Source organism: Camelus ferus, chromosome 25 (genome assembly GCF_009834535.1).
Source record: "Camelus ferus isolate YT-003-E chromosome 25, BCGSAC_Cfer_1.0, whole genome shotgun sequence".
Classification (NCBI taxonomy): Eukaryota; Metazoa; Chordata; class Mammalia; order Artiodactyla; family Camelidae; genus Camelus; species Camelus ferus.
Genome location: NC_045720.1, coordinates 6,091,998 through 6,107,860, shown reverse-complemented (window position 1 = coordinate 6,107,860; position 15,863 = coordinate 6,091,998). Strand labels below are relative to the sequence as shown.

General features: G+C 49.7%; 1 long non-coding RNA gene across 3 annotated transcripts; it reads left to right on the top strand.

The window, feature by feature from the left end:
* The first annotated feature begins 9,013 nt into the window (after positions 1-9,013).
* On the top strand, positions 9,014-14,529 carry LOC116659794. 3 transcript variants are annotated; one of them, XR_004315154.1, is made up of 4 exons: positions 9,014-9,143; positions 10,550-10,725; positions 11,530-11,777; positions 12,442-14,529. It is a non-coding gene; the product is annotated as an uncharacterized LOC116659794 (long non-coding RNA). The 3 variants fall into 3 exon arrangements; XR_004315153.1 differs by having other exon boundaries at positions 9,014-10,283; XR_004315152.1 differs by having other exon boundaries at positions 9,014-10,725.
* The last annotated feature ends 1,334 nt before the right edge of the window (positions 14,530-15,863 follow it).

Here is a 15,863-nt window from a genome sequence, read left to right as displayed (position 1 = left end):
TTCCTGCTTCGGAGCATGACCCCACAGCTCCTCCCACTGTTCACTACAGTGGACCCCGGCAGTCCTATGGGTTCAGGTGACAGTTTCCACTCCCCAGGATCAGCCTTATTATGCCCCCAACAAAGAAAGACCCCTCCCAGACAACTTCAATCCCTTCCTTAGACGTCTGTGTTCCAACTTCCTGGGGGCCCCTCCTCAGAGGTTCTAAACGTCAGTAATCCCAGCATCTCCTTCCGTTTCCCTGGGCTGGGGGCTGCTTCTGCAGTTGCTACTCTGTAATTTCCTAGCATCTCCCCCTACTTTTTTTTCTTTCCAGTTCTCGCCCACCTGGTAGATGGTTTTTTTTTTTTTTTTTTTACTAGCTTTTCTCTGTTCAAGTGACTGGCGGAGTTTCTATCTCCTGATGGGACCCTGACTGACGCACTACTCCTTCATTTCAAGTATAATTTAAAAAGCTCCATCGCATCCTTTTTCTCCTCTGGCCCTCATTTCCTTCTTGTGAAGCAGGGCTTATTCATGTTATTAGGGAAACTGAGGCCTGGGTAGCTCAGGCCACGCTTCCAAGGCCCCTCAAGTCATAAGTGGTGGGGCCCAACTCGACTCCGGGTCCCCCTGCCACCAAGGGCATGCGCGTCCTTCCAAAGCCTGGCTGCTTGTTCTGGTTACGAGGGAAGAATCCAAGATCCCCACCTTGGCTGTTAAAGCTGAGGTTACTATGCACTCTGTTACAAGCGTTATAAACCCTGTGCTTTAGGGACTACAGTCCTTGGAAATAAGGAGGCAGGAACTAGGACTTGTTAGTGAGTGCCCATGATAAATTCCAGAAGGAAGAAGGCATCTCAATAAAATCGGCTTATTGTATGAGGCTTATGCATTCTGAAAGGAAGATACTGTGAAAATGACGTACGTTCTTGCTTAGTTCTCGTTCTTCTCTCCGTGACATTATACTGGCTGCACGTTTTACCACAAGCATTTTAGTCGCACGTTTTTCTGTGGGTCTTGTATTTATGGGAGTTTTGGAGCATGTGAAGAAAATGTGTGTTTATCCATAGTATCAGGGATTAGGGTTTCCCCTTACTGGGGTATTCTGTTGGAGTGACCATAATCCTTACTTTGACTGACCATTTGAAAACAGAATAAGGTGGCAAACACTTACGTGGTATTTACAAGGTCCCAGGTGCTGTTCTAAGTGCTTTCTGTATATTAACTGACATACTTTCCACAATAACCCTAAGACAGGACTGTTCTGTCTTTTTCATTGATGTCATTATGGCATAGGGAGGTTAAGGAACTTGTCCAGGGCTACACAGCTGGCAGATATTAGAGCTGGGACTTGAACCCATGATATCTGGTTCCAGAATTCTTGGTCTAATCCAAGACACTGATCCTATTCCTGAGCTCACTCCTTTTTTTCTTTTTTCTTTTTGACATTTCTAGTTGCCAGCAGAGGCAGGTTATATGATCTCAAAAAAAAAAAAAAAAAAAAAAATAGAAAGGCTGACCCAAGCTTGTAGGGTGTGCAGTAGGGTGGTGTAATGTTACTTTGACACAGAGCTGCCAGTGTTGGCCAGACCCCTCGGTGCTGGGGAGGGTGCCGGACTGACTGTGTTCATCATCCCGACTGTTCGTGCCTCTCTGTGCCCCACCCTTTGGAAGCGCTCTGCCTTGCTGACTCTGGGCTGGCTCTGTGACTTGTATTCAATTCCCATGTTGCATAACAAGTGGCCATAACCTTAGCAGCCCCAAACAACATACGTTTATTACCTCACAGTGTCTGTGGGCCAAGAATCGGGGCATGGCTTGGATGTGCCCTTTACTTAATGTCTGCAATCAAGGTATTGGCTGGGCTGTCTTCCTTCCTGTAGCTCAGATTCTCTTCCACATTCCCAAGGCTATTGGCAGAATTCAGTTCCTTGAGGTTGTAGGACTGAAGTCTCTGTTCTCTTGCTGGCTATCAGCTGGGGGCTACTCTCAGCTCTGAGAAGTCGCTCATGGTTCCCTGCCATGTGGTCCTCTTACAACATGACAACCCGCTTCTTCAAGGTCAGAGGGAGAAACTCTTATTCCAGCTGGCTAACATGTAATCTTGTATCACATAATAAAATCATGAGTATGACTATTGTACCTATGCCATAATCTATTGACCAGAAGCAAGTCACTGGTTCTGTCTGTATCCAGGAGCAGGGGCTTATACAGGGTATGACTCACTGGGGCTCATCCTAAAATTCTGTCTAGCACAATTGTTTTGCCCAATGGGACAGTAGCAATCTTGACACAAGCAGAAGCTTGGAAATGTGCTTGCATGTTTCTGCTGGGCCCCTGGCATTACTCTGAGTTCATGCCTGGCTAATCTATTGGAAGGAAGAGATGTGTGAAGAAATGCTGAGACATCCCAATTGGAGCTTAGACCAATTTAGAACCAGTCCCACTCCAAGATCCCAGCCAAAATCAGTAGAGTTGCCTGTCAAACTGTAGCTGACTGTAGATGCATGAATGAGCCTAGTTAAGACCAGAACCATCAGCTGGCTGATAAATTCATAAACAATAATAAACAGTTGTGGTTTCAGCTGCTGAACACAGGCAATTTGTTACACAGCCCTGTTGTATCAATGGCTAACCGATACAGAATCACCATTTACTGCATATCCACTCCTTGCCAGATGCTGTGTTAGTTTTTCCATGCCTGTTTTCTCATTTAAGCCTCAAAACAGCCCTGCAGGAGAATTTGGATCTATTCAGTATTTTCATTATTGATGTAGGTGAGGATATCAAGATGATGAGTACTGATGGCCAACACGCACATGAGAAGATGCTCAACATCTCTAGTCATTAGGGAAATGCATATGGATACATTGAGATACCACCTCACACCCCAGAGGATGGCTACTGTTAAAACAAACCCCAAACAAACAGAAAATAACAAATATTGGCAAGGATAGGAAGAAATTGGAACCCTTGTGCACTCTTGGTGGGAATACAAAATGGTGCAGCTGTTATGTAAAACAGGGCGGCAATTCCTCAAAATATTAAACATAGAATTACCGTAAGATCCAGCAATTCCACTTCTGGGTGTGTACCAAAAAGAATTGAAAGCAGGGTCTCAAAGAGCTATTTGCACACCCGTGTTCACAGCAGCAATATTCACAAGAGCGAAAAGGTGAAAACAACACAAGTGCTCATCAACGGATGAATAGATAAACAAAATTAAAAATATACATATATATACACACATGATAGGTATCCAGCCTTAAAATGGAGGGACATTCTGACACATGCCAAATTCTGCTTATGTAGACTCGCGCATTCTGACACATGCTATGACCTGGATGGACCTTGAGGACATTATGCTGGGTCAAGTAAGCCAGTTACAAAAGGATGTATACTGTATGATTCCACTTGTATGACCCCTAGAGGGGTCAAATTCATAGAGACAGAAGATAGAATGATGGCTGCCAGGGGCTGGGGAGAGAAGGAAATGGGGAGTTAGTGTTTAATGGAGACAGAGTTTCAGTTCTGGAAGATGAAGAGAGTTCTGGAGATGGAAGGTGGTGATGGCTGCACAACAATGTGAATGTACTTAGCAGCACTGAATTGTACACTTAAAATGGCTAAGATGGTAAATTTTACATTATGTGTATTTTACCAAAATTTAAGAAAAGATTATGATGACTCTGTCATCTACTTGCAGTGCAGATCCTCCTGTCAAGGGTAAACAATGCATGGAAGCCGCCAAGTCCTTAAGCTCGTGGGCTCTGATGGGAGGCTAGCTGGGTTCAGGTCTGGACCCTAGCTGTATGACACAGAGGTATGATCTCGGTGATGCTACTTAACCACCCGATCGGCAGTTACCTCACTTGCAAAAATCAAGATAATAATAGTACCTCGACCCCAGCGTTGCTGGGAGGATTGAGTGATGGGACACAAGGAAGGTGCTGAGCACAGTCCCTGGAAAGAAGGAAGCGCTCAGTAAATGCAGCTGTTTTTGGTACCTGATAAAAGATAACACCTACCCCAGTTATCCTGAAAAAAAAAAAAACAACAACACAATAGACACTCATCACAATGCAGAACATAAAGAACATAATTAAAAATCTTGGCAACTGAAAAACAGTGTATGGTTTCATACCTACTGTGTGATCCCAAGAACAAACTTGTTCTTTTCCCTTTGGGTTAGTATTCAAAATTAAGGGAAAATTGCCCACAATCAAGTCTGGGCATGATGAAAATGGGTCACAGTATAAAGGCTTTCAGAGTCAAATGATTCAATTAGTGTTGAAACGGCCTAGCCACAGCACTGGATTCCCTTCCCTGATCTCTCCAGCTTACAGACCCTTCTCCCCTCTGAGGCCCTGAGCCCCTCTTGAAGGTCTTGGTATGTGCTGTCTCAGGCCTTGCTAGCTCAAAACTGGTGGGCTCTTTGAGGGTTGAGGTTGCATCTGATTAACCCTCCAGTGCATCACTGTGCTGCTGACACAAAAAAGGCCTTTCTGAGCACCCAGATGATTGGGTCCATGTTGTTGTGAGCACTCAGGGACATAGTTTGATGTTCCCTAAGAACTTAGAGGTAAATTTACACTTGGAAAGTTCAACTTGAAAGCTCGCACATAATGGATCACAAAAGAGAGGCAAAATTTAAGCATGAAGACACCCAGGCCACCTAAGAACTCAGTATTATCCCCTAAAGAAAAAGTGTGTCTATGGCAGGAAAATAGGGTGTGAGAGGATGGCTGTGTCCCAGGTCCCAGGCGAGTCCCTGTGACGTGCCCTGTCAAGTGAGAGTCCTTGGTTTCATGCAGGAAAGAATTCAAGAGTGAGCCATAGTGGAGTGAAAGCAGATTTATTCAGGGAGATACACATTCCACAGACAGAGTGCGGGCTGGCTCAGAAGGCCAGAGGGAGGGATCGCGAGGTTCAGCGTTGTTAGTTTTTGTGGGCTCGGTAACTTCACGTGCTAACAAGTGGAAGGATTATTCCAACTACTCTGGGGAAGGGGCTGGGATTCCCAAGAATTGGGCCGTTGCCCACTTTTCGACGTCTTATGGTCAGCCTCAGAACTGTCCTGGCACCTGTGGGAGTGCCAATTAACATGCTAATATGTTAATTATAATATGTACATAACGAGGCTCCAGGTCCCCTGGAGGTCAAATCTCCCGTCATCTTGGGCCTAGTCAGATTTTAACCAGTTTATATCCGATCTTCAGTTGCTGTGCCATTCTTCTGATGCTTGTACCCTGCCCCTTTCCCTCCCGTCTCATGTCCATGAGAAGGTGACCTTGGTGCCTGGTGGTGGCGGTGGTCACGCAGCCTTGGAGGAATGGAAAAGGGAGTCACAGAGGCAAATATCAGCAGGACCAGCCCAGCTCTCATCAGGGAAGGAGTCATACCTGGGTGCACTGGGTAAGCCGTGTCCACGGTGGAGGTGGGCACGCTGGGCTGTGTAAGCCATTGTGGTCCCGCTGAGCGTGCTGCATAGACCTGTCTACAGGGAAATAATGTGCTGGGTATAGGGACCCAGATATTCTTGTTCCTGTATGGGGGGCAGGATAATCCTCCACCCCACAAATATGTCCATGTCCTAATTCTTAGAACCTGTGACTATGTCATGTTACATGGCAAAGGCAAATTCAGGTTGCAAATGGTATTAAGGTTGCTAATCAGTTGCTCTTAAAACAGGGAGATTATCCTGGATTATCTGGGTGGGCTGCATGTAATCACAAGGGTCCTTAAACGTGGAAGAGGCAGGCGGCAGCAGAGTGAGGTCAGAGTGATGAGCTATGAGGATTCAACCCATGCTGCTGGCTTTGCAGATGGAGGAAGAGGGCAGAGAGCCAAGGAATGCAGCCACCGCTAGGAGCTGGAAACGGCAAGGGAACAGATTCTCTCTTAGAGCCACCATGGGAGCCCGGCCTGCCGACAGCTTGATGTTAGCCCAGCGAGACCGGTGCCAGACTTCTGGCCTACTGAACTATGGGATAATAAATTTCTGTTGTCTTAAGCCACTAAGTTTGTGATGATTTGTTACAGCAGCCACAGGAAACTAATACAGCCTGGCAGTGATCTCTCAATGCAAATGAACAAATTGGCATTTTGATTTACGTTTCCGTTTCAGGGTATGTGGTTTCAACTCTCCATGGGCTGACAAAAATCAGATTTCTGACTGCAAAGCTAAGCCGACTCTGCTCCTGGAAGGCGTCTCCACTAACAGTCAGTAAGAATTTCCGTATGTTGAGAATGTCCTTGTGTTGAGTGCTTTACGTGCATTTCCTAGCATTCTCTCCCCAGCCCTGTGAGCTAGGTATGCTAATGTCCATTTTGTAGATGAGGTGACTGTGGCCCAAGCTGTACCAAACCGATTCTTCTGGATTTACATCCCATCTGGGTGTCTCTGTCATTGATTGATTGATTGATTGAGTATAGTCAGTTTACAATGTTGCATCAATTTCTGGTGTACAGCACAGTATTTCAGTCATACTATATACATGCATATATGCCTTTTCATATTCTTTTTCATTATAGGTTACTACAGATACTGAATATAGTTCCCTGTGCTATACAGAAGAAATTTATTTATCTGCTTATTTTTAAAATTTTAATGAATGAGTGAATGAATTTTTTATTGAAGTATAGTCAGTAGTAATGTATCAATTTCTGGTGTCCAGCATAATGTTTCAGTCATACGTGTATACACATATATTCCTTTTCATACTCTTTTTCATTGTAGGGTACTACAAGATACTGAACATAGTTCCCTGTGCTGTACAGTAGGAACTTGTTGTTTATCTGTTTTACATATTGTAGTTAGTATCTGCAAACCTCGAACTCCCGTCTGGGTGTCTCAGTGCTTGTGCCTCACGGCAGTGCTGTCCCAGAAGCTCCATCTCACGGAGAACAGTCCATCTGGTCACGCCCCGTGAGAGCCGGAGCTGGATGGAAGCGGGAGAGCGAGTGTTCCTGCCTTGATGCTCAACTGGAGCTTTTACTAATCTGTAGGGAGAAGGGGCTGGAGTGCAACCCATACACATTCTCAATTATTTGCAAAATGTTGCCTGTATACTTCTGAACCCTCCCTGTTTGTTAACTGTTTTACCCACTATATATGGTTCATCTCACTATGTGTTCTGTTACTCTGAATTATTCTTATTATTTCTGTCTTAAGTATTTCTGGGTGAAAGCACTCTCATAGTTAACCTCAGCCAGGAATGTTCAACCTGAAGCAGGAGTGGCTGCCCTGCACGCAGGGAAGGCAGCTGACGGACGGTCAGAGGAACCGACAAGGAGCCCAACGTCCTGTACAGCTGAGGGCCTCCTTTTTTAACATAAATCCCGTGGTGGAAAGCTCAGAGATATAAAACCAGCACCAGCAAATCCATCTGATTTCCCCCGTGCCTCCAGGAATATGGTTGGTCTGCAGAGCAGAGTTGAGAACAGATGTCATTTGACCACGCTCTGCTCCAGTGGGTCCATATGACCTGGAACATGTGACCACCACTCCCTGGGTCCTCCTGATTCACTGGGTCAAAAAGAGAACTGGCCCTGACGGTTGGGGTGACCTGCCCAAGGTCGTGCAACTGTCAGGTGGCAGGGCTGGGATTCACATCCAGACTCCAGGCTCCGACACTCACGGGTCTGGCTTTATCTCAGCCTCTGCTCTCCCTGCCGCGCTCAGCCTGGTGCCACATGTCCGAGGAGCCCTGGAGTGCTTCCTGGATGACGCTGACGTCGTGCACGACAGAGCGAACTGGGGCCTCTCTTTGTCTTCCAGGGGTTCTGCTGGGTGGTTGCAGGAAGCACCTGCTCCCATCATTTGCTGACTGGGGATATTCACCTCTGGAAGTGAATCACTTACCTGCTCAACTGGCTCAAGATGTAGGCTGCAGGGGTCTCGCAGCTTTGCTCCAAATTTTCCCTTCAAGCAAGCACATAAGTGGAGAAGCCCCTGATTCCAACCAAACCCTAAATTGCTGCTCTTGTTCCCAAAGGGAAGAAGAAAATGTGTCCTGGAGGAACTCACACTGGGGCCCCAGGTCAGGTGCCTCCCTTGTTATCTGCACCGTCCTCGCTGTTCACCCCTCTGCAGACAGATTGAGGCTCAGACAGCGGCCAGACCACGGGAGGTGGCAGGTTCCCCAGGACCTGGTTTCCAACCAGTCCCGCCACCTCCTACTACTGTGACCTTGGGGGCTTTCCCCAGCTTCTCTGAGCCTCTGTTTGGTCGTCTGTAAATGCAAGGTCGTGTAAATGCAAAGTCCAGGAGGCTCAGTGTGAACCGCAGTCTCAGTGCTGGCATCCTCAGTGCTCCCCAGGGTGGGGGGGCAGAGCACAGGTGCTCTCTCCAGCTGTCTCCTAATTTCAAGAGTACACGGGTCCTGTCACCCCAGAGGAAATGCCTGCGTGGATCCCATAGGAATCGGTTTAGAGGCTGTGTTCTTCCTTATTAGCCTCCCTCAACGGATGTCTGCCTTGCCTGCCTGGCAGGCTTGGGACTGATGGATGAGAGGAGGAGGGCAGACCGGCCCAATGGGTCTCCCCGCAGGAAGGAGCCTGGCCCTGGGGACAGCCACCCACGCAGCTGCGGCCACACAGCCTTCCAGTCTCCTACCCTGCTCACGACTCCCGTCACCCTCACCGGAGGAGGTGGTTGGAAAACTCATTTGCCTGGACTCCAGGACACTGTCTGGTCCTGGGTTCAGAGAAGGTAGCAAGGGGCCCGCACTGAGGGGCTATCTGTTGATTCGGTGGCTCTTCTTTTCCTGTCTTGTTGCTCTTATTTTGCTCCAGCAATGGCTTTCTTTGTGCTGCCTCCAAGAAGACCCTTGGGAGAGGCTGGCTCGGGGTCTTCCTCCCAAATGCACGTCTGGCTCAGGGCTGCTTTGATGGATAGAGGCAATTTTCCTTGGAAAATCGCTGCGGTATTGGCAGTTCCGTGGGACATCCGTTACTCTCCTCCCGGAGAGAGATTTTCCAGGGGGCGGCACGATGGAGCGATGCTCTTCACGAGGGGGTGGGGAAGCAGAAATAACCTAAAAGGAAAGGCATCTATTTAAATTTTTTGCAGAGCTGCGCCTCCTGCATGTGGGTCCAGCCCACTCCTGAGAAGCAGCTCCTTTCGGAAAACAAGGGGACTGGCAAACGGCTTGTTAAAGGTAAGGGAATGAAGAGGAGAGGAAAGAGAAGCCTGTGTGAGGAGAACCAGCGTCTCCGGCTGGACCGACAGACCGACCCACTGGATCCAAGGACCCTTGGTTTTCAGTGGAGACCAGAGAGAGCGCGCTAATCGTCACAGGACGTGCCGCACAGCGTGGAAAGTGCTGGCTACCCAGGAAGAGGGGGGCGAATCAGCATCCTCACCCTCTCAGAGCTGACAGCTCTGCCAGGGAGACACACACAAAAATAGCCCTCTTGATACAAGAGCGCTAGCATTCCTGATACGTGCTTGCTGTTTGCTGGTGCTTCAGAAGCATCCAGTAATTTAAGTTCACCCAAACCTTGTGATACAGCTGTTATGATGATCATCTCCACTTTCCAGATGAGAAAACTGAGGCACCGGGCAGTGAGGTGACTGGTCCAAGGTCATGTCTGATAAGGGGAGGAGCTGGGATTCAGATCTTGCCTCTCCAGAACCCACGCCCACGCTCCTCACCTGCCCCTCCTTTCTGTCTCTTGCCCACCCCAGGAAATACAGACAAATCCGAGAGTTTTAAGCGGTGCGTTTGCTGGCTCTTAAATCCCAGGTCCCGATTTGGTCAGCTCAGTGCGCTTTTCTCCAGATTCACTTCTTGAACCTTGGCCTTCCTGCTTCTTCTTGTGTGACTCACCTCCTTGCAGCTGAAGGGCAGAGTCTGGAGCCTGCAGGGGGCAGGATGGGAAAGCAGAGGGTCTGGGCCCCGGGGAGCTGCAGTCTTCATCCCTGAAGCCTCTGCTTGGCACCTGTGAGCTTGCTCTGTGCTGGGCACCGGGGGTGCGCCTGCTGTGCCTTCGGGATCTTGCTGTCTACCCAGGGAACCAGACATTAACAGATCGACACTAGAAACCCGGGTGAATGCCATGCAGAGCATTATAACCAGCTCGTGAGATGAAGTGTCTATTTTGAGCTAGATGACCAGATGAGGCCTCTCGGAGAAATGACATTGAAACTGAGATTTTAACCTCAAAGTGGAGCTGCCACAGGAGGACAAAAGGAGGGGCATTCCAGGGGGAGGGACCTGCAGGGGCCGGGGGGGGGGGGCTGCCGCGTGGGCAGAGGCTGTGTCGCTGGAGTGTGCTGGGCCGGCAGTGTGGGCGAGGTGGGTCGGGGACGGTGAGGGGCTGGGATGCGGGCCTCGCGGGTCATGGTGAGGGGTTAGGATTTCATTGAGGTGTGTTAGGAAGCCCTGGAGGCTGTGAGCAGGGGAGGGACATGATCGGAAGAGACACAGTCACTTTGCTGCCAGGTGCTCGTCATTTTAGCACGAATAAGCCTCCGAGGCCAGTAGTGTGGCCTGACGGTCAGAGCTACGCCCTCGGGATGAGAGCCGCCATTTCACACGCACACTTGTTCTTCCTCTGGCAGACGTTCCCTGGGCACTGACCACGGCCCGGCGCTTTGCGTGGCACTGAGGATACAGAGGGGCCTGGGGCGTATGCCCGGCCTCCAGCATCTCCTGCGTGGGGGCAGAGTCAGCCTCCCAGCTGCGACAGGACTCAGGAAACAGCCCTCTGGTCCTTTGCAAGATGCACCTGAGACAAGTGAGAAACTAAGAGTAATTTTCTGACTCTTAAGAAGTCTTAATTAAAAGAACACAAATACTTACAAAGCAATAGGATAAAATATTAACGGAAACACCGTTTGTCTGGTCACGGCGACTCACGGAGTGGGTGGTCCTTGCAGGGGCGTAGGCGCTTGTCAGCAGGAGAAAGGGTGGGGGGATGCTCGGCAGAGGGACCAGGTTGCTCGGCCCCCCGTGTTCCAGATCCTCCTCCTGGGAGCACAAGGGCCACGAGGTCAAACTCGGGGGGGAAAACCCTTGTCATCTCTCCTTCCAGTGGCTTCTCATTTCAGCCAACATCCTTTCACGTGCAGGGAGGGGCCTTGGGAAAGCTCAGAACTAGCCAAGTCCCCAGAAGCTAGAAACTCACAAGACCTTGCAGACCACTGGGCCTGGCAAAGAAAAACCAAAACCAAAACCAAAACCACCAAAACCACAACCTACTTTCTTCCCCCTAAATCCCAACGCCTGTTAAACCGCCATCTGGTGGCTCAGTGTGAAATGACACTCCATCCAGTCCCAAACAAACGTTCCGTTGTTCTCCACTCTGTGTTTACTTGGAAATAAATGTATTTACTGTGCTTCACTCCGTGTACCTACCATTCAGAGACCTGGCAAACGTCACCCTGTATTTCCATCCGCAAATAGCTTCTGCCTCCTTAGTAGTTATTCCTCACCCACGTGTTTTTCATTTATCTCTTGAGAAACTGCTATTATATCTGCTGGGCTTTTCAACACCTGCCTTGCATTCGAGGTATCTGTGAGTGTTTCCCTGTCTTCCCAGGCACGCCACAAGCTTCCAGAAGGCAGAGAATCAGACTGATCCCCTTCTGGGTTTAACAGAGGGAAAGAGCATTAATTAGGACAAAGCCGATGGTGGCCACTTGTACCTTCGAGAGGAGTGTGTGGGACACAGTTCACACAAAAAGGGACATACATTTCTATTCATCTGTTTCCTTTGCTGAGCTTCGTGAGCGAAGAAGAAAACGTCATGAGTGGAGCCCCCGCTGCTGATGCAAAGCCAGCTAACAGGTACCGAGTGCATGGGAGACCTGCATGCTTAATCTTTCTGCATCTCAATTCCATCCTCTGTCCGGTGGAGGTGATGGTGCTTACCGTGCAGACAGCGCAGTGAGCATTAGCTGAGTTCCTGCATATGATACGCAAGAAGCTTGCTTTTGGTTTTGGTTTTCTTTACTGGGCCCGGTGGTCTGCAAGGTCTTTTCATTTCCAGTTTCTGGGGAGGCAGCTAGCTCTGAGCTCTCCTGAGGCCCCTGCACACTGTGGGCCGAGCGGCTCTGACAGAGACCGGCTCGTGGGCATGCCGCAGGATGGTGGCCACCATATTGGTTTGTTGTGAAGATGAAGTCTGACAATGCCTGAGAAGTCCTGGCACCCGGCCTGACGTCAGGAGGACAGTCAGCCCAGGCCAGTGTTGGGGGGAGAGAGGGAGGGAGAGCAGTTACAGAGTCAGAGACCTAAGAGAGGTGTCCGTCCGCCCGGATGGGGGTCCTGGACTCTGACTTGGACGTAACGACGGTCGAAACGCACTTGGAGATGTTTGGGGTTAACAGACTGCAGACTGGCTGTGAGATGACACGGCGGGAGAGGAAAGCAGCCCGTGACGCCCGGGAGCTGGCCTGGTGCGCCCGGCCTGGCCTGGATGTTGTCGTGATCTGTTCTTGGTCATTTGCAGCCACTGAAGTCTCGCTCGGTTCGCTTGGTGCGGTGCTGACAATCCGACAGATTTCCTGAAATGCCGGGTCCAGTGAGTCGCCCAGACGACGCCAAAGGGCTGTGTGTTGGCGCCTGCCTTCAACCCCCGCTCACACGGTCACAGCTCTGCCTGGGCCCTTCTTCCTGCTTGCACAGACCACACAGGCGGCCCGAGGGGACTGCTCAGGGCTTTCCTGTGGCTTTTCTGGGTGTGGGCACAGCCCTGTGTGGTGTGACCTTCTGGGTTCCTTAGGTCTAGAGGTTTGATCAGATTCGCTTGTACCATTACGGCAACATAAAATGACATTCTTTTCCACTTGGACCCATCCAGGTTTGGCACAGTACACAGCACTACACTGCATAGGGGACTCAGGAGAGAGGCTAGCTGAGGAGATGCTGCTGTGTTGATTACGAGGATGGGTTTGGCACAGGCAGGGGCTGAGGGCTGTCCCAGGCTAGTCATGCAGGGAAAGGCCAGGGCTTGCAGACCTGCCTGTGCAGAGGGAGCAGAATTAACATGCATTGTTTTTCATCTGTGTCTTCTCATTGGACGTGTCTGCTCGCGGTCCTCTGCAGACTGACTGTACTGGGGAAACAGAGGCACCTTGGAATCCTGCATAGAAATCTCCAGGCAATAATCAGGCCTCTGGATGATGACATTTACCCCAGAAGATCGTTCTGATGAAATAAAAGCTGTTACATAGATTCAGGAGCATGTGTTCATCGTCAGCTGAAAGTTCTCTTTGACTTCCTCCCAGTGCAGAGCCCGACCTTGCGTACATGCAGTTTACTTAGGAAAGTGGTCTTGAGGAAGCGGAATGTGGAAGTGAGAAGAGTAAACCAGCGAAGGAGAGGAAACCAAAGCAAGGAGGGAGCGAGCCGGTCGATGCTGCAGGTAATCAGAGCTCAGTTTGGCTGAGGACCCTCAAGACAACTGTGTTGAATGCACTCTGGAACTTTCCACCTGAGAGATGAGAATGAGGGTCTCCCTCCTTGGCTCTCACTCCTGTGCACGGAGAGTGGACACAGGGGATGTCCACGTGCATCTTCCAGGTGTGCGCCTGCATCAGAACGGCTGAGTTAGTCCTCACACGTGTCCGACAAGAAATTCACACGTCGGTGCTGATACAGGAGGTGGGAGTCACATGGTACGGTGGAGGCAATGCACTGTCCAGACGCACCTGTGTGCTGCTGTTTGCTACGGGAGTCAGAAGGCAGGCTAAGAGAATGCAGTGGGTGTGCTGGGGGTTCCCTGAGGCCAGCCTTGGGTTTGATGAAACTCAGAAAAGCTGTTAGCGTCGCAGTTATGTTTACGACAGTGAAAGGAAGAATCAGCACAGGAAGGGGTGGAGGGCAGAGTCCAGGAGATGCCAGGCACAAGCTTCCAATGGTCCTCTTCCCGGGGCGTCCCATGGTCAGCATTTCATTCCCCCGGACAACATGTGATGTGTGACAACACACAGGAACTGTTGCAAATCAGAGAAGCTCATCTGAGCCCTGGTGCCCAGGGCATTCACCGGGGGCTCAGCCGGTGCCTGTACATCCGACCTCAGCTGCCCAATATCCAGGCGCCGTAGGCTAACCAGGCTCTGTCCTGCTCTCAGATCTTCCTGGGCATTGTCTAGGTTTTCACATATTTTCCTGCTGGGCTGCAAGATGAATGCCAGGTAAGAGGAGACAGAGCCCCACGGTGCCAGGACCAGCCACCAGGCCGGGTGTGGAGGGGCTGCCAGCCCCCAGGGCTTTCCCCTTCCCTTCCAGCCGCTCTCCTCCACTGGCTTCAGAACCGAGGAGATTTGAAACAAGGCACATTCATTTCCCTCTCTTTCCTTTCTCTTCTCCAGCGAGTCACTAAGGCTTGCATTTTCTCTCCAAAATGCCTCCCTAGAGTTTCTCTTCCTCCTCACAGTCCACGTCGGGCCCTGGGGACATCCTCTAGATGGGTCTCCTGCCTCTCTAATCTCTCTTCCCTCAAACCGGCTTCCCTGTGGTCCCCAGGGGATCATTCTAAAACAAAGAGCGTCCTGTGGCCATCTGCATTTCTTCTTTTGGAAATATGTCTGTTCAGTTCTTCTGCTCATACGTTAAATGGGTTGTTTGTTTGTTCACTTTTTAATTGAAGTACAGTTGATTTAAAATATTGCATTAGTTTCTGGTGCACAGCGTGGCTGGGCTTGGAGGGCATGATGCTAAGTGCAATGAGTCAGAGAAAGACAAACACTGTAAGACGTCATTTCCATGTGGAATCTAAAAAAATACAACAAACTAGTGAATATCACAGAAAAGAAACAGACTCACAGATGTAGAGAAGGAACTAGTGCTTACCAGTGGGGAGGGGGGAGGGGGAGGGGCAAGATGGAGGTGGGGGATTAAGAGCTATAAACTATCGGGTATAAAATAAGCTAAAGGATGTGCTGTACAACATGGGGAATGGAGCCCATATTTTATAATAACTATAAATGGAGCATAACCTTTAAAATTTCGTGAATCACTATATTGTGTGCCTGCAACATGTAATACTGTACATCAACTATGAGGTCATAAAATAAATACATAGATTTAAAAAGACTTCGAAAAAAAACAACAAAAACAAATGAAAGTACGGCTCCTCTTCAAAAGTTGCAGCTGCATTCCATGGTCACCACCTAACTTCAAGCTCTGGGGACGGTCCCCAAGCCCCCCGGGATCTGGCCTTACTCTGCATCTGAGGCCTCAGATTCAGTCGCTCTCAAGCGTCAGCTGCAGCAAGCTGCCCGGCATGTAAGGCCCACTCTGTACTGTCTGCACCGCCTCCCTTGACCACACGTTCTGCAAAGCCTGGTTCAAAGACAGGCGGTTCCTCTGGTGTCTCCATGTCAAACTAGGTTTCCTCCCGAGTGTCCCAGAAAATGCTAATTGTCTTTCTTTTTAGTACTGAATTTGCACTTAAAAAACAAATCGTCGTTAGTGTGGTTGTCCCCTCCCCAGACGGACCCTGTGCGGTGGGTGGCGTGCAGAGAGCAGAGTCCACTGATTTCAACCAGACTCTCAGTATGTGGACTCCGAAAAGCTAAGAACAACTGCTTTAGGCAATTAAAACGGTCTCTATCAAGAATTATCCTGATGGATATGACTTACTCTTCAGAACTGCCAGAGAGAGGAAGTCCTTTTGAGGACGTGGCATAAAGGGGAGGCAGAACTGGTAAAGGGGTATCAACCGGATTCCGAACCTTCGGGCACCGCGGCTCTGTCTGTGAGCTTCTGTCGGATCCTGCTGAATCCTTCACGACTCTTCCCCAAGAGACACGGTCTACTCAGCACCGAGTCTATGAAGCGTGGCTTGGTGTCTGGCACACAGCACGACTATGAAGATGTCAGTGGAACTGTGAGGCCTGGGGAGCAATGGGTCTTTCTCTGGAATTT